Source organism: Dendrobates tinctorius, unplaced genomic scaffold (assembly GCF_039654945.1).
Source record: "Dendrobates tinctorius isolate UK_male_01 unplaced genomic scaffold, ASM3965494v1 ptg000170l, whole genome shotgun sequence".
Taxonomy (NCBI): Eukaryota; Metazoa; Chordata; class Amphibia; order Anura; family Dendrobatidae; genus Dendrobates; species Dendrobates tinctorius.
The window spans coordinates 5,068,241-5,087,806 of NW_027361837.1; positions in this window are offsets into that span (position 1 = coordinate 5,068,241).

Genomic DNA, 19,566 nt, shown 5'->3' on the forward strand with positions numbered 1-19,566 from the left:
AATCATGCAGGATTGAAATTTTTGATGGTTTTTTACTCCTCTCAACAGCCCAAACAAGTTTCTAAAAGGATGAGTTTGCAACTACTTTACTTTTGGAGAAAATTCAAAACATTCATTATTCAATAGGGCCCAAACTATCAAAAACCAGCGGTTTCAATGAACACACATTTCTTGGTAGAATCATGCAGGACTGAAATTTTTGATGTTTTTCTACTCCTCTCATGAGCCCAAACAAGTCTCTAAAAGCATGAGTTTGAAACTACTTTACTTTTGGAGAAAATTCAAAACATTCATTATTCAATAGGGCCCAAACTATCAAAAACCAGCGGTTTGAATGAATACACATTTCTTGGTAGAATCATGCAGGACTGAAATTTTTGATGTTTTTCTACTCCTCTCATGAGCCCAAACAAGTCTCTAAAAGCATGAGTTTGCAACTACTTTACTTTTGGAGAAAATTCAAAACATTCATTATTCAATAGAGCCCAATAGCAAAAACCAGCGTTTTGAATGAAGAATCACATTTCTTGGTAGAATCATGCAGGATTGAAATTTTTGATGGGTTTTTACTCCTCTCAACAGCCCAAACAAGTTTCTAAAAGGATGAGTTTGCAACTACTTTACTTTTGGAGAAAATTCAAAACATTCATTATTCAATAGGGCCCAAACTATCAAAAACCAGCGGTTTGAATGAACACATTTCTTGGTAGAATCATGCAGGACTGAAATTTTTGATGTTTTTCTACTCCTCTCATGAGCCCAAACAAGTCTCTAAAAGCATGAGTTTGCAACTACTTTACTTTTGGAGAAAATTCAAAACATTCACTATTCAATAGAGCCCAATAGCAAAAATCAGGTTTTGAATGAAGAATCACATTTCTTGGTAAAATCATGCAGGATTGAAATTTTTGATGGTTTTTTACTCCTCTCAACAGCTCAAACAAGTTTCTAAAAGGATGAGTTTGCAACTACTTTACTTTTGGAGAAAATTCAAAACATTCATTATTCAATAGGGCCCAAACTATCAAAAACCAGCGGTTTCAATGAACACACATTTCTTGGTAGAATCATGCAGGACTGAAATTTTTGATGCTTTTCTACTCCTCTCATGAGCCCAAACAAGTCTCTAAAAGCATGAGTTTGCAACTACTTTACTTTTGGAGAAAATTCAAAACATTCATTATTCAATATAGCCCAATAGCAAAAACCAGCGTTTTGAATGAAGAATCACATTTCTTGGTAGAATCATGCAGGATTGAAATTTTTGATGGTTTTTTACTCCTCTCAACAGCCCAAACAAGTTTCTAAAAGGATGAGTTTGCAACTACTTTACTTTTGGAGAAAATTCAAAACATTCATTATTCAATAGGGCCCAAACTATCAAAAACCAGCGGTTTCAATGAACACACATGTCTTGGTAGAATCATGCAGGACTGAAATTTTTGATGTTTTTCTACTCATCTCATGAGCCCAAACAAGTCTCTAAAAGCATGAGTTTGCAACTACTTTACTTTTGGAGAAAATTCAAAACATTCATTATTCAATAGAGCCCAATAGCAAAAACCAGCGTTTTGAATGAAGAATCACATTTCTTGGTAGAATCATGCAGGATTGAAATTTTTGATGGTTTTTTACTCCTCTCAACAGCCCAAACAAGTTTCTAAAAGGATGAGTTTGCAACTACTTTACTTTTGGAGAAAATTCAAAACATTCATTATTCAATAGGGCCCAAACTATCAAAAACCAGCGGTTTGAATGAACACATTTCTTGGTAGAATCATGCAGGACTGAAATTTTTGATGTTTTTCTACTCCTCTCATGAGCCCAAACAAGTCTCTAAAAGCATGAGTTTGCAACTACTTTACTTTTGGAGAAAATTCAAAACATTCACTATTCAATAGAGCCCAATAGCAAAAATCAGGTTTTGAATGAAGAATCACATTTCTTGGTAAAATCATGCAGGATTGAAATTTTTGATGGTTTTTTACTCCTCTCAACAGCCCAAACAAGTTTCTAAAAGGATGAGTTTGCAACTACTTTACTTTTGGAGAAAATTCAAAACATTCATTATTCAATAGGGCCCAAACTATCAAAAACCAGCGGTTTCAATGAACACACATTTCTTGGTAGAATCATGCAGGACTGAAATTTTTGATGTTTTTCTACTCCTCTCATGAGCCCAAACAAGTCTCTAAAAGCATGAGTTTGCAACTACTTTACTTTTGGAGAAAATTCAAAACATTCATTATTCAATAGAGCCCAATAGCAAAAACCAGCGTTTTGAATGAAGAATCACATTTCTTGGTAGAATCATGCAGGATTGAAATTTTTGATGGTTTTTTACTCCTCTCAACAGCCCAAACAAGTTTCTAAAAGGATGAGTTTGCAACTACTTTACTTTTGGAGAAAATTCAAAACATTTATTATTCAATAGGGCCCAAACTATCAAAAACCAGCGGTTTCAATGAACACACATTTCTTGGTAGAATCATGCAGGACTGAAATTTTTGATGTTTTTCTACTCCTCTCATGAGCCCAAACAAGTCTCTAAAAGCATGAGTTTGCAACTACTTTACTTTTGGAGAAAATTCAAAACATTCATTATTCAATAGAGCCCAATAGCAAAAACCAGCGTTTTGAATGAAGAATCACATTTCTTGGTAGAATCATGCAGGATTGAAATTTTTGATGGTTTTTTACTCCTCTCAACAGCCCAAACAAGTTTCTAAAAGGATGAGTTTGCAACTACTTTACTTTTGGAGAAAATTCAAAACATTCATTATTCAATAGGGCCCAAACTATCAAAAACCAGCGGTTTCAATGAACACACATTTCTTGGTAGAATCATGCAGGACTGAAATTTTTGATGTTTTTCTACTCCTCTCATGAGCCCAAACAAGTCTGTAAAAGCATGAGTTTGCAACTACTTTACTTTTGGAGAAAATTCAAAACATTCATTATTCAATAGAGCCCAATAGCAAAAACCAGCGTTTTGAATGAAGAATCACATTTCTTGGTAGAATCATGCAGGATTGAAATTTTTGATGGTTTTTTACTCCTCTCAACAGCCCAAACAAGTTTCTAAAAGGATGAGTTTGCAACTACTTTACTTTTGGAGAAAATTCAAAACATTTATTATTCAATAGGGCCCAAACTATCAAAAACCAGCGGTTTCAATGAACACACATTTCTTGGTAGAATCATGCAGGACTGAAATTTTTGATGTTTTTCTACTCCTCTCATGAGCCCAAACAAGTCTCTAAAAGCATGAGTTTGCAACTACTTTACTTTTGGAGAAAATTCAAAACATTCATTATTCAATAGAGCCCAATAGCAAAAACCAGCGTTTTGAATGAAGAATCACATTTCTTGGTAGAATCATGCAGGATTGAAATTTTTGATGGTTTTTTACTCCTCTCAACAGCCCAAACAAGTTTCTAAAAGGATGAGTTTGCAACTACTTTACTTTTGGAGAAAATTCAAAACATTTATTATTCAATAGGGCCCAAACTATCAAAAACCAGCGGTTTCAATGAACACACATTTCTTGGTAGAATCATGCAGGACTGAAATTTTTGATGTTTTTCTACTCATCTCATGAGCCCAAACAAGTCTCTAAAAGCATGAGTTTGCAACTACTTTACTTTTGGAGAAAATTCAAAACATTCATTATTCAATAGAGCCCAATAGCAAAAACCAGCGTTTTGAATGAAGAATCACATTTCTTGGTAGAATCATGCAGGATTGAAATTTTTGATGGTTTTTTACTCCTCTCAACAGCCCAAACAAGTTTCTAAAAGGATGAGTTTGCAACTACTTTACTTTTGGAGAAAATTCAAAACATTCATTATTCAATAGGGCCCAAACTATCAAAAACCAGCGGTTTCAATGAACACACATTTCTTGGTAGAATCATGCAGGACTGAAATTTTTGATGTTTTTCTACTCCTCTCATGAGCCCAAACAAGTCTGTAAAAGCATGAGTTTGCAACTACTTTACTTTTGGAGAAAATTCAAAACATTCATTATTCAATAGAGCCCAATAGCAAAAACCAGCGTTTTGAATGAAGAATCACATTTCTTGGTAGAATCATGCAGGATTGAAATTTTTGATGGTTTTTTACTCCTCTCAACAGCCCAAACAAGTTTCTAAAAGGATGAGTTTGCAACTACTTTACTTTTGGAGAAAATTCAAAACATTTATTATTCAATAGGGCCCAAACTATCAAAAACCAGCGGTTTCAATGAACACACATTTCTTGGTAGAATCATGCAGGACTGAAATTTTTGATGTTTTTCTACTCCTCTCATGAGCCCAAACAAGTCTCTAAAAGCATGAGTTTGCAACTACTTTACTTTTGGAGAAAATTCAAAACATTCATTATTCAATAGAGCCCAATAGCAAAAACCAGCGTTTTGAATGAAGAATCACATTTCTTGGTAGAATCATGCAGGATTGAAATTTTTGATGGTTTTTTACTCCTATCAACAGCCCAAACAAGTTTCTAAAAGGATGAGTTTGCAACTACTTTACTTTTGGAGAAAATTCAAAACATTCACTATTCAATAGAGCCCAATAGCAAAAATCAGGTTTTGAATGAAGAATCACATTTCTTGGTAAAATCATGCAGGATTGAAATTTTTGATGGTTTTTTACTCCTCTCAACAGCCCAAACAAGTTTCTAAAAGGATGAGTTTGCAACTACTTTACTTTTGGAGAAAATTCAAAACATTCATTATTCAATAGGGCCCAAACTATCAAAAACCAGCGGTTTCAATGAACACACATTTCTTGGTAGAATCATGCAGGACTGAAATTTTTGATGTTTTTCTACTCCTCTCATGAGCCCAAACAAGTCTCTAAAAGCATGAGTTTGCAACTACTTTACTTTTGGAGAAAATTCAAAACATTCATTATTCAATAGAGCCCAATAGCAAAAACCAGCGTTTTCAATGAAGAATCACATTTCTTGGTAGAATCATGCAGGATTGAAATTTTTGATGGTTTTTTACTCCTCTCAACAGCCCAAACAAGTTTCTAAAAGGATGAGTTTGCAACTACTTTACTTTTGGAGAAAATTCAAAACATTTATTATTCAATAGGGCCCAAACTATCAAAAACCAGCGGTTTCAATGAACACACATTTCTTGGTAGAATCATGCAGGACTGAAATTTTTGATGTTTTTCTACTCCTCTCATGAGCCCAAACAAGTCTCTAAAAGCATGAGTTTGCAACTACTTTACTTTTGGAGAAAATTCAAAACATTCATTATTCAATAGGGCCCAAACTATCAAAAACCAGCGGTTTGAATGAATACACATTTCTTGGTAGAATCATGCAGGACTGAAATTTTTGATGTTTTTCTACTCCTCTCATGAGCCCAAACAAGTCTCTAAAAGCATGAGTTTGCAACTACTTTACTTTTGGAGAAAATTCAAAACATTCATTATTCAATAGAGCCCAATAGCAAAAACCAGCGTTTTGAATGAAGAATCACATTTCTTGGTAGAATCATGCAGGATTGAAATTTTTGATGGTTTTTTACTCCTCTCAACAGCCCAAACAAGTTTCTAAAAGGATGAGTTTGCAACTACTTTACTTTTGGAGAAAATTCAAAACATTCATTATTCAATAGGGCCCAAACTATCAAAAACCAGCGGTTTGAATGAACACATTTCTTGGTAGAATCATGCAGGACTGAAATTTTTGATGTTTTTCTACTCCTCTCATGAGCCCAAACAAGTCTCTAAAAGCATGAGTTTGCAACTACTTTACTTTTGGAGAAAATTCAAAACATTCACTATTCAATAGAGCCCAATAGCAAAAATCAGGTTTTGAATGAAGAATCACATTTCTTGGTAAAATCATGCAGGATTGAAATTTTTGATGGTTTTTTACTCCTCTCAACAGCTCAAACAAGTTTCTAAAAGGATGAGTTTGCAACTACTTTACTTTTGGAGAAAATTCAAAACATTCATTATTCAATAGGGCCCAAACTATCAAAAACCAGCGGTTTCAATGAACACACATTTCTTTTGTAGAATCATGCAGGACTGAAATTTTTGATGTTTTTCTACTCCTCTCATGAGCCCAAACAAGTCTCTAAAAGCATGAGTTTGCAACTACTTTACTTTTGGAGAAAATTCAAAACATTCATTATTCAATAGAGCCCAATAGCAAAAACCAGCGTTTTGAATGAAGAATCACATTTCTTGGTAGAATCATGCAGGATTGAAATTTTTGATGGTTTTTTACTCCTCTCAACAGCCCAAACAAGTTTCTAAAAGGATGAGTTTGCAACTACTTTACTTTTGGAGAAAATTCAAAACATTCATTATTCAATAGGGCCCAAACTATCAAAAACCAGCCGTTTCAATGAACACACATGTCTTGGTAGAATCATGCAGGACTGAAATTTTTGATGTTTTTCTACTCCTCTCATGAGCCCAAACAAGTCTCTAAAAGCATGAGTTTGCAACTACTTTACTTTTGGAGAAAATTCAAAACATTCATTATTCAATAGAGCCCAATAGCAAAAACCAGCGTTTTGAATGAAGAATCACATTTCTTGGTAGAATCATGCAGGATTGAAATTTTTGATGGTTTTTTACTTTTCTCAACAGCCCAAACAAGTTTCTAAAAGGATGAGTTTGCAACTACTTTACTTTTGGAGAAAATTCAAAACATTCATTATTCAATAGGGCCCAAACTATCAAAAACCAGCCGTTTCAATGAACACACATGTCTTGGTAGAATCATGCAGGACTGAAATTTTTGATGTTTTTCTACTCATCTCATGAGCCCAAACAAGTCTCTAAAAGCATGAGTTTGCAACTACTTTACTTTTGGAGAAAATTCAAAACATTCATTATTCAATAGAGCCCAATAGCAAAAACCAGCGTTTTGAATGAAGAATCACATTTCTTGGTAGAATCATGCAGGATTGAAATTTTTGATGGTTTTTTACTCCTCTCAACAGCCCAAACAAGTTTCTAAAAGGATGAGTTTGCAACTACTTTACTTTTGGAGAAAATTCAAAACATTCATTATTCAATAGGGCCCAAACTATCAAAAACCAGCGGTTTCAATGAACACACATTTCTTGGTAGAATCATGCAGGACTGAAATTTTTGATGTTTTTCTACTCCTCTCATGAGCCCAAACAAGTCTCTAAAAGCATAAGTTTGCAACTACTTTACTTTTGGAGAAAATTCAAAACATTCATTATTCAATAGAGCCCAATAGCAAAAACCAGCGTTTTGAATGAAGAATCACATTTCTTGGTAGAATCATGCAGGATTGAAATTTTTGATGGTTTTTAACTCCTCTCAACAGCCCAAACAAGTTTCTAAAAGGATGAGTTTGCAACTACTTTACTTTTGGAGAAAATTCAAAACATTCATTATTCAATAGGGCCCAAACTATCAAAAACCAGCGGTTTGAATGAACACATTTCTTGGTAGAATCATGCAGGACTGAAATTTTTTATGTTTTTCTACTCCTCTCATGAGCCCAAACATGTCTCTAAAAGCATGAGTTTGCAACTACTTTACTTTTGGAGAAAATTCAAAACATTCATTATTCAATAGAGCCCAATAGCAAAAATCAGGTTTTGAATGAAGAATCACATTTCTTGGTAAAATCATGCAGGATTGAAATTTTTGATGGTTTTTTACTCCTCTCAACAGCCCAAACAAGTTTCTAAAAGGATGAGTTTGCAACTACTTTACTTTTGGAGAAAATTCAAAACATTCATTATTCAATAGGGCCCAAACTATCAAAAACCAGCGGTTTCAATGAACACACATTTCTTGGTAGAATCATGCAGGACTGAAATTTTTGATGTTTTTCTACTCCTCTCATGAGCCTAAACAAGTCTCTAAAAGCATGAGTTTGCAACTACTTTACTTTTGGAGAAAATTCAAAACATTCATTATTCAATAGGGCCCAAACTATCAAAAACCAGCGGTTTGAATGAACACACATTTCTTGGTAGAATCATGCAGGACTGAAATTTTTGATGTTTTTCTACTCCTCTCATGAGCCCAAACAAGTCTCTAAAAGCATGAGTTTGCAACTACTTTACTTTTGGAGAAAATTCAAAACATTCATTATTCAATAGAGCCCAATAGCAAAAACCAGCGTTTTGAATGAAGAATCACATTTCTTGGTAGAATCATGCAGGATTGAAATTTTTGATGGTTTTTTACTCCTCTCAACAGCCCAAACAAGTTTCTAAAAGGATGAGTTTGCAACTACTTTACTTTTGGAGAAAATTCAAAACATTCATTATTCAATAGGGCCCAAACTATCAAAAACCAGCCGTTTCAATGAACACACATGTCTTGGTAGAATCATGCAGGACTGAAATTTTTGATGTTTTTCTGCTCATCTCATGAGCCCAAACAAGTCTCTAAAAGCATGAGTTTGCAACTTCTTTACTTTTGGAGAAAATTCAAAACATTCATTATTCAATAGAGCCCAATAGCAAAAACCAGCGTTTTGAATGAAGAATCACATTTCTTGGTAGAATCATGCAGGATTGAAATTTTTGATGGTTTTTTACTCCTCTCAACAGCCCAAACAAGTTTCTAAAAGGATGAGTTTGCAACTACTTTACTTTTGGAGAAAATTCAAAACATTCATTATTCAATAGGGCCCAAACTATCAAAAACCAGCGGTTTCAATGAACACACATTTCTTGGTAGAATCATGCAGGACTGAAATTTTTGATGTTTTTCTACTCCTCTCATGAGCCCAAACAAGTCTCTAAAAGCATGAGTTTGCAACTACTTTACTTTTGGAGAAAATTCAAAACATTCACTATTCAATAGAGCCCAATAGCAAAAATCAGGTTTTGAATGAAGAATCACATTTCTTGGTAAAATCATGCAGGATTGAAATTTTTGATGGTTTTTTACTCCTCTCAACAGCCCAAACAAGTTTCTAAAAGGATGAGTTTGCTTTTTAAGTCCCCGAATAAGGAGAGATACCACGTCTGGTGGTTAACCTCCAGGAGGACTCTTTAGGTTTTATTAGTTTGTATTTTAATTTTCTTTTTAAAACCCTAAGTGGAATAGATGAAGACAATTCCAACAAGATAGAGACAGTTTAGTGATAAATTGGATAATAATAAGTGGACAAACGAATAAATAGAACAGCATGAAAATAAAAATCCTCTCACATAATGTTAAAGGATTGAATAGTCCCCACAAACGATATATAGCTTGGAGAGAAATAAAACGGCTTCATGCGGATATCTCTTGCTTACAAGAGGTTAAATTAATAAAAGATACCCACCCAACCTTTCAGCACAAAGACTTTCCCCATATTTTTAAAGCCCTTAATAATAAGAAGAGTGCGGGAGTAATAACCATCATTAATAAAAACATCCCCTTCCAGTTACTTGATGAACATGTTGATAATCATGGAAGATTCCATATTCTCATATGTAAATTGAACTTTAAACTTTGTACAATCGTGAATATCTACGCCCCTAACAACGGCCAAATTTCTTTCTTTAATAAATTATTGGAGAAGGTTAATGATGTTAAAAGAGGAGACCTGTTACTAATAGGTGATTTCAACCTAGTTCCTGACAGGAATATAGACTCATCATCTTCTGCTACTTCTAAATCGAATCGATCTTTGAACAACTGGATCAGACAGAATGAGATGTATGACGTTTTTAGATGCTTAAATTCCTCATCTAGAGAATTCACATACTACTCAGATATATACAAAACATCCTCCAGAATAGATTTATTCTTGACTGATATTTTTTCTCTTACCAAATTTAAGAAAATTGAGATTCTGGAAAAATCTTTTTCTGATCATGCCCCTGTATTAGGAATATTCGACTTGGGCCCCCCTACAACAAATACCTTCCTATGGAAGGTAAACCCCACTTTATTAAATACTCAGAAATATAGAGATATCATCAGCGAAACAATTGAAAATTACTTTAAAGAAAACTCAGTGGATAGTATGAGTCCCTTTACCATTTGGAATGCCCACAAAGCTGTTTTGAGAGGGTGTCTCATTCAACTCTCTACGAGATATAAAAAAGAAAAAAGGGAAAGAATCGCTGATCTCCAATCCCAAATTGCCTTTAAAGAAGAGCAGCAAAATAATTTATCTACCCCATCCCACAATATCCATCTTGAAATTCTGAAGTTAAGACAAAATTTGAGGTCTGAAATTATCTCTGAGTATGATTCTGTTGTCAGGGCATCAAAATATAATTTTTATGCCTCTATTAATAAGCCTACAAAGTACATGACAAATAAACTGAAACAATCCCGTGTGAACAGAAGGATTGTTAAAATTACATCCTCTTTGGGAGAAGTGAAACATCACCCTTCTGATATCGCCGGAATCTTTGCGGATTATTTTGAACATCTTTATAATTTAAAAAACGATTCTTCAACTCATACTCCTAACCAAAGGGAAATTGATTCCTTTTTATCTAAATTGACCCTTCCACAAGTAGACACTTTAGATTTAACTCTCCTAAACCAACCCTTTACTGTAGAAGAAATTACCAGAACGATTGAAAAGCTTAAATTAAATAAATCCCCTGGCCCAGATGGGTTTACTAATGAATATTTTAAAACATTTTCAAACCTTATATCTCCACATTTAAAATCTCTATTTAATCACGCCTCAAATACTGGATTGTTCCCTAAAGAAATGACGGAAGCATCTATTATACTGATTCCTAAAGATAGTGGGAATTTGGAGGAAGTTAAGAATTATCGCCCGATCTCCCTAATAAACACCGACATTAAAATATATTCGAAGATTTTAGCGGACCGATTGAAGAATCTTTTGCCCCGTCTTATTAAGAATGATCAGGTGGGCTTTGTTAGTGGCAGACAAGTTACAGATGGCACTAGAAGGATTTTAAATCTATTCAACATAGCTAAATCTAATAATTTCTCATCACTATTTATTTCCCTGGATGCCCAAAAAGCTTTTGATAGGGTGAATTGGGAGTATCTTAAATCTACACTATTGAAATTTGGGTTTGATGATAACTTTATAACTTCTATTTTTGCACTGTACTCAAACACTAATGCCAAAACTTATACAAACAATCACCTTTCTAGAAACTTCGATATCTCTAATGGAACAAGACAAGGATGCCCTCTTTCCCCCCTCTTATTTGCTCTCGCAATTGAACCCCTTGCAGAAGTGATAAGACAAAGCATTGATATCTCGGGTTTTAAAACGAAGTCTCATCACCATAAACTAACTTTATTTGCTGATGACCTTATGTTATCAATTACTGACCCTGCTAATTCACTTACTGCTCTTATGAGGATTTTGGATGGTTTTTCTAGGGTTTCCTACTTTAAAATAAACGCTCAAAAATCTAAATTACTGCACTTTAACTTGACTTGTTCTGAAATTGACGCCCTTAAAAAATTAACCAGTTTTTCTTGGGAAGAAATGGAACTAGAGTATCTGGGAATAATCTTCCCTTAGGACTTGAAATCTATCACATCTAGGAATATGGAACATCTTTTTAAAAAGATTTCAAAAGACTTCTCTAGTTATAATAACTGCGATCTGTCCTTGATGGGAAGAATTTTAGTAATTAAGTCTTACATTTTACCAAAAATTCTATTTATATTTAGAAATATTCCTCTTATTATTCCTACTCCTCTTTTGTACAAAGTTCAAAAGTCAATCAACCTTTTTGTTTGGAAAGGGCGGAGGCCTAGAATCACTACCAAAATTTTATATAAAAAGAAGGCTAATGGAGGCCTAGCACTCCCAAACATTTTTGCCTATTTTCAAGCATCCCTTATCCTTCAAAGCAAACAATGGTTTTCTGAAGGAACACCCTCTGCTTGGTTAGACCTTGAATCAGAGCAATGTGGGGTCAGTTCCATTTCGGATTTGTTTTTTAAGCATTTGCTCTCGCCTTTGAATGTTGTTCACCATCATCCAGTCTTTCATTCTATACTGGTTATGTGGAGGAGCTTTACACAATTAAAGAAGAAAGTTGATAGACGGAATATTTTGAAAAAATTTCCTTTAAAACTACTATTTAAAATATATAAGTGCCCTATGTCGGAAGAGTGGAAAGAATTTAAAATTAATACAATAGGGGATATATGGGATGGCCAACACCTCTTATCTTTTAATGAGATGAAAAATAAATTCCATGTTCCATTTTCGTATTTTACCCCTTATCTTGTTTTGAGGGATCTCCTGCGGAAGTTTTTGAGTAGCAGAGCTTTGAATTCAGATATTGTGGCTTCCATGTTTACAAATGTTAATCATAAGTTGTCTTGGAGCCTTAAGAATATCTACTCTCATTTTAATGAAGATTTTGAGTTTATCAAAAACGTTTATATTCAAAGATGGGAAAAAGATTTAAATATTAAATTAGATGCAGAACATTGGGAGAAGGCAATAAGATTTTCAAATACATCTGCTATTTCGGCGACTCTGCAGGAATCTTTCTTTAAGACATTGACCAGGTGGCATTATACTCCGATCAGGATGTCCCATATAGATAGTAAATACTCTTCTTTCTGTTGGAGGAATTGTGGTTTACCAGGCAACTTATACCATATGTTCTGGAGCTGCCCCAAATTGAAAAATTTGTGGAAAGAGGTTACGGACCACTTAGACATCCTCTCAGACAGAGCGATAAGTGTTACTCCGCAGATGGCTTTGTTTTCTTTGGGCACCGAGAAAATTAATCCTTCCTTAAGATTTGTAACAATACATATTTTCTTGGTGACCAAGAATACAATAGCTTTTTGGTGGCTTAAATCCGACCCACCTTCCTTTGCTGAAATACTCGACAAAGTTCGTACTCATAATTCTATGGAGAAAAGATTTGCGTTTATAAATAAAGCTCTCCATAAATATCACTCCAAGTGGGACATATGGAATTCAAAATTCTGCTAGTATCGGTTAAACTTGCTTGTTTGTTGTCTGCTGTACCTAATACAACTATGATTGTTTTTCTACCTAAAGAGGATTACAGGAACAATGTATAATATGTGTCTTCATCTGTACTACTTGTTAAAACAGTTTATTAATGTGTGATGTAACACTGTAGAGTAGAGTTCTCTACCTTTTTATTTGTCCATGTTCTAACTTTTCCTTTCCTGTTTAATGTTAAACTAAAACATAATAATAATAAAAATATTTAAACAAAAAGGATGAGTTTGCAACTACTTTACTTTTGGAGAAAATTCAAAACATTCATTATTCAATAGGGCCCAAACTATCAAAAACCAGCGGTTTCAATGAACACACATTTCTTGGTAGAATCATGCAGGACTGAAATTTTTGATGTTTTTCTACTCCTCTCATAAGCCCAAACAAGTCTCTAAAAGCATGAGTTTGCAACTACTTTACTTTTGGAGAAAATTCAAAACATTCATTATTCAATAGAGCCCAATAGCAAAAACCAGCGTTTTGAATGAAGAATCACATTTCTTGGTAGAATCATGCAGGATTGAAATTTTTGATGGTTTTTTACTCCTCTCAACAGCCCAAACAAGTTTCTAAAAGGATGAGTTTGCAACTACTTTACTTTTAGAGAAAATTCAAAACATTTATTATTCAATAGGGCCCAAACTCAAAAACCAGCGGTTTCAATGAACACACATTTCTTGGTAGAATCATGCAGGACTGAAATTTTTGATGTTTTTCTACTCCTCTCATGAGCCCAAACAAGTCTCTAAAAGCATGAGTTTGCAACTACTTTACTTTTGGAGAAAATTCAAAACATTCATTATTCAATAGGGCCCAAACTATCAAAAACCAGTGGTTTGAATGAATACACATTTCTTGGTAGAATCATGCAGGACTGAAATTTTTGATGTTTTTCTACTCCTCTCATGAGCCCAAACAAGTCTCTAAAAGCATGAGTTTGCAACTACTTTACTTTTGGAGAAAATTCAAAACATTCATTATTCAATAGAGCCCAATAGCAAAAACCAGCGTTTTGAATGAAGAATCACATTTCTTGGTAGAATCATGCAGGATTGAAATTTTTGATGGTTTTTTACTCCTCTCAACAGCCCAAACAAGTTTCTAAAAGGATGAGTTTGCAACTACTTTACTTTTGGAGAAAATTCAAAACATTCATTATTCAATAGGGCCCAAACTATCAAAAACCAGCGGTTTGAATGAACACATTTCTTGGTAGAATCATGCAGGACTGAAATTTTTGATGTTTTTCTACTCCTCTCATGAGCCCAAACAAGTCTCTAAAAGCATGAGTTTGCAACTACTTTACTTTTGGAGAAAATTCAAAACATTCATTATTCAATAGAGCCCAATAGCAAAAACCAGCGTTTTGAATGAAGAATCACATTTCTTGGTAGAATCATGCAGGATTGAAATTTTTGATGGTTTTTTACTCCTCTCAACAGCCCAAACAAGTTTCTAAAAGGATGAGTTTGCAACTACTTTACTTTTGGAGAAAATTCAAAACATTCATTATTCAATAGGGCCCAAACTATCAAAAACCAGCGGTTTCAATGAACACACATTTCTTGGTAGAATCATGCAGGACTGAAATTTTTGATGTTTTTCTACTCTCATGAGCCCAAACAAGTCTCTAAAAGCATGAGTTTGCAACTACTTTACTTTTGGAGAAAATTCAAAACATTCATTATTCAATAGGGCCCAAACTATCAAAAACCAGCCGTTTCAATGAACACACATGTCTTGGTAGAATCATGCAGGACTGAAATTTTTGATGTTTTTCTACTCATCTCATGAGCCCAAACAAGTCTCTAAAAGCATGAGTTTGCAACTACTTTACTTTTGGAGAAAATTCAAAACATTCATTATTCAATAGAGCCCAATAGCAAAAACCAGCGTTTTGAATGAAGAATCACATTTCTTGGTAGAATCATGCAGGATTGAAATTTTTGATGGTTTTTTACTCCTCTCAACAGCCCAAACAAGTTTCTAAAAGGATGAGTTTGCAACTACTTTACTTTTGGAGAAAATTCAAAACATTCATTATTCAATAGGGCCCAAACTATCAAAAACCAGCGGTTTCAATGAACACACATTTCTTGGTAGAATCATGCAGGACTGAAATTTTTGATGTTTTTCTACTCCTCTCATGAGCCCAAACAAGTCTCTAAAAGCATGGGTTTGCAACTACTTTACTTTTGGAGAAAATTCAAAACATTCATTATTCAATAGAGCCCAATAGCAAAAACCAGCGTTTTGAATGAAGAATCACATTTCTTGGTAGAATCATGCAGGATTGAAATTTTTGATGGTTTTTTACTCCTCTCAACAGCCCAAACAAGTTTCTAAAAGGATGAGTTTGCAACTACTTTACTTTTGGAGAAAATTCAAAACATTCATTATTCAATAGGGCCCAAACTATCAAAAACCAGCGGTTTCAATGAACACACATTTCTTGGTAGAATCATGCAGGACTGAAATTTTTGATGTTTTTCTACTCCTCTCATGAGCCCAAACAAGTCTCTAAAAGCATGGGTTTGCAACTACTTTACTTTTGGAGAAAATTCAAAACATTCATTATTCAATAGAGCCCAATAGCAAAAACCAGCGTTTTGAATGAAGAATCACATTTCTTGGTAGAATCATGCAGGATTGAAATTTTTGATGGTTTTTTACTCCTCTCAACAGCCCAAACAAGTTTCTAAAAGGATGAGTTTGCAACTACTTTACTTTTGGAGAAAATTCAAAACATTCATTATTCAATAGGGCCCAAACTATCAAAAACCAGCGGTTTGAATGAACACATTTCTTGGTAGAATCATGCAGGACTGAAATTTTTGTTGTTTTTCTACTCCTCTCATGAGCCCAAACAAGTCTCTAAAAGCATGAGTTTGCAACTACTTTACTTTTGGAGAAAATTCAAAACATTCACTATTCAATAGAGCCCAATAGCAAAAATCAGGTTTTGAATGAAGAATCACATTTCTTGGTAAAATCATGCAGGATTGAAATTTTTGATGGTTTTTTACTCCTCTCAACAGCCCAAACAAGTTTCTAAAAGGATGAGTTTGCAACTACTTTACTTTTGGAGAAAATTCAAAACATTCATTATTCAATAGGGCCCAAACTATCAAAAACCAGCGGTTTCAATGAACACACATTTCTTGGTAGAATCATGCAGGACTGAAATTTTTGATGTTTTTCTACTCCTCTCATGAGCCCAAACAAGTCTCTAAAAGCATGAGTTTGCAACTACTTTACTTTTGGAGAAAATTCAAAACATTCATTATTCAATAGAGCCCAATAGCAAAAACCAGCGTTTTGAATGAAGAATCACATTTCTTGGTAGAATCATGCAGGATTGAAATTTTTGATGGTTTTTTACTCCTCTCAACAGCCCAAACAAGTTTCTAAAAGGATGAGTTTGCAACTACTTTACTTTTGGAGAAAATTCAAAACATTTATTATTCAATAGGGCCCAAACTATCAAAAACCAGCGGTTTCAATGAACACACATTTCTTGGTAGAATCATGCAGGACTGAAATTTTTGATGTTTTTCTACTCCTCTCATGAGCCCAAACAAGTCTCTAAAAGCATGAGTTTGCAACTACTTTACTTTTGGAGAAAATTCAAAACATTCATTATTCAATAGAGCCCAATAGCAAAAACCAGCGTTTTGAATGAAGAATCACATTTCTTGGTAGAATCATGCAGGATTGAAATTTTTGATGGTTTTTTACTCCTCTCAACAGCCCAAACAAGTTTCTAAAAGGATGAGTTTGCAACTACTTTACTTTTGGAGAAAATTCAAAACATTCATTATTCAATAGGGCCCAAACTATCAAAAACCAGCGGTTTCAATGAACACACATTTCTTGGTAGAATCATGCAGGACTGAAATTTTTGATGTTTTTCTACTCCTCTCATGAGCCCAAACAAGTCTCTAAAAGCATGAGTTTGCAACTACTTTACTTTTGGAGAAAATTCAAAACATTCATTATTCAATAGGGCCCAAACTATCAAAAACCAGCGGTTTGAATGAATACACATTTCTTGGTAGAATCATGCAGGACTGAAATTTTTGATGTTTTTCTACTCCTCTCATGAGCCCAAACAAGTCTCTAAAAGCATGAGTTTGCAACTACTTTACTTTTGGAGAAAATTCAAAACATTCATTATTCAATAGAGCCCAATAGCAAAAACCAGCGTTTTGAATGAAGAATCACATTTCTTGGTAGAATCATGCAGGATTGAAATTTTTGATGGTTTTTTACTCCTCTCAACAGCCCAAACAAGTTTCTAAAAGGATGAGTTTGCAACTACTTTACTTTTGGAGAAAATTCAAAACATTCATTATTCAATAGGGCCCAAACTATCAAAAACCAGCGGTTTGAATGAACACATTTCTTGGTAGAATCATGCAGGACTGAAATTTTTGATGTTTTTCTACTCCTCTCATGAGCCCAAACAAGTCTCTAAAAGCATGAGTTTGCAACTACTTTACTTTTGCAGAAAATTCAAAACATTCACTATTCAATAGAGCCCAATAGCAAAAATCAGGTTTTGAATGAAGAATCACATTTCTTGGTAAAATCATGCAGGATTGAAATTTTTGATGGTTTTTTACTCCTCTCAACAGCTCAAACAAGTTTCTAAAAGGATGAGTTTGCAACTACTTTACTTTTGGAGAAAATTCAAAACATTCATTATTCAATAGGGCCCAAACTATCAAAAACCAGCGGTTTCAATGAACACACATTTCTTGGTAGAATCATGCAGGACTGAAATTTTTGATGTTTTTCTACTCCTCTCATGAGCCCAAACAAGTCTCTAAAAGCATGAGTTTGCAACTACTTTACTTTTGGAAAAAATTCAAAACATTCATTATTCAATAGAGCCCAATAGCAAAAACCAGCGTTTTGAATGAAGAATCACATTTCTTGGTAGAATCATGCAGGATTGAAATTTTTGATGGTTTTTTACTCCTCTCAACAGCCCAAACAAGTTTCTAAAAGGATGAGTTTGCAACTACTTTACTTTTGGAGAAAATTCAATACATTCATTATTCAATAGGGCCCAAACTATCAAAAACCAGCCGTTTCAATGAACACACATGTCTTGGTAGAATCATGCAGGACTGAAATTTTTGATGTTTTTCTACTCATCTCATGAGCCCAAACAAGTCTCTAAAAGCATGAGTTTGCAACTACTTTACTTTTGGAGAAAATTCAAAACATTCATTATTCAATAGAGCCCAATAGCAAAAACCAGCGTTTTGAATGAAGAATCACATTTCTTGGTAGAATCATGCAGGATTGAAATTTTTGATGGTTTTTTACTCCTCTCAACAGCCCAAACAAGTTTCTAAAAGGATGAGTTTGCAACTACTTTACTTTTGGAGAAAATTCAAAACATTCATTATTCAATAGGGCCCAAACTATCAAAAACCAGTGGTTTCAATGAACACACATTTCTTGGTAGAATCATGCAGGACTGAAATTTTTGATGTTTTTCTACTCCTCTCATGAGCCCAAACAAGTCTGTAAAAGCATGAGTTTGCAACTACTTTACTTTTGGAGAAAATTCAAAACATTCATTATTCAATAGAGCCCAATAGCAAAAACCAGCGTTTTGAATGAAGAATCACATTTCTTGGTAGAATCATGCAGGATTGAAATTTTTGATGGTTTTTTACTCCTCTCAACAGCCCAAACAAGTTTCTAAAAGGATGAGTTTGCAACTACTTTACTTTTGGAGAAAATTCAAAACATTCATTATTCAATAGGGCCCAAACTATCAAAAACCAGCGGTTTCAATGAACACACATTTCTTGGTAGAATCATGCAGGACTGAAATTTTTGATGTTTTTCTACTCTCATGAGCCCAAACAAGTCTCTAAAAGCATGAGTTTGCAACTACTTTACTTTTGGAGAAAATTCAAAACATTCATTATTCAATAGGGCCCAAACTATCAAAAACCAGCCGTTTCAATGAACACACATGTCTTGGTAGAATCATGCAGGACTGAAATTTTTGATGTTTTTCTACTCATCTCATGAGCCCAAACAAGTCTCTAAAAGCATGAGTTTGCAACTACTTTACTTTTGGAGAAAATTCAAAACATTCATTATTCAATAGAGCCCAATAGCAAAAACCAGCGTTTTGAATGAAGAATCACATTTCTTGGTAGAATCATGCAGGATTGAAATTTTTGATGGTTTTTTACTCCTCTCAACAGCCCAAACAAGTTTCTAAAAGGATGAGTTTGCAACTACTTTACTTTTGGAGAAAATTCAAAACATTCATTATTCAATAGGGCCCAAACTATCAAAAACCAGCGGTTTCAATGAACACACATTTCTTGGTAGAATCATGCAGGACTGAAATTTTTGATGTTTTTCTACTCCTCTCATGAGCCCAAACAAGTCTCTAAAAGCATGGGTTTGCAACTACTTTACTTTTGGAGAAAATTCAAAACATTCATTATTCAATAGAGCCCAATAGCAAAAACCAGCATTTTGAATGAAGAATCACATTTCTTGGTAGAATCATGCAGGATTGAAATTTTTGATGGTTTTTTACTCCTCTCAACAGCCCAAA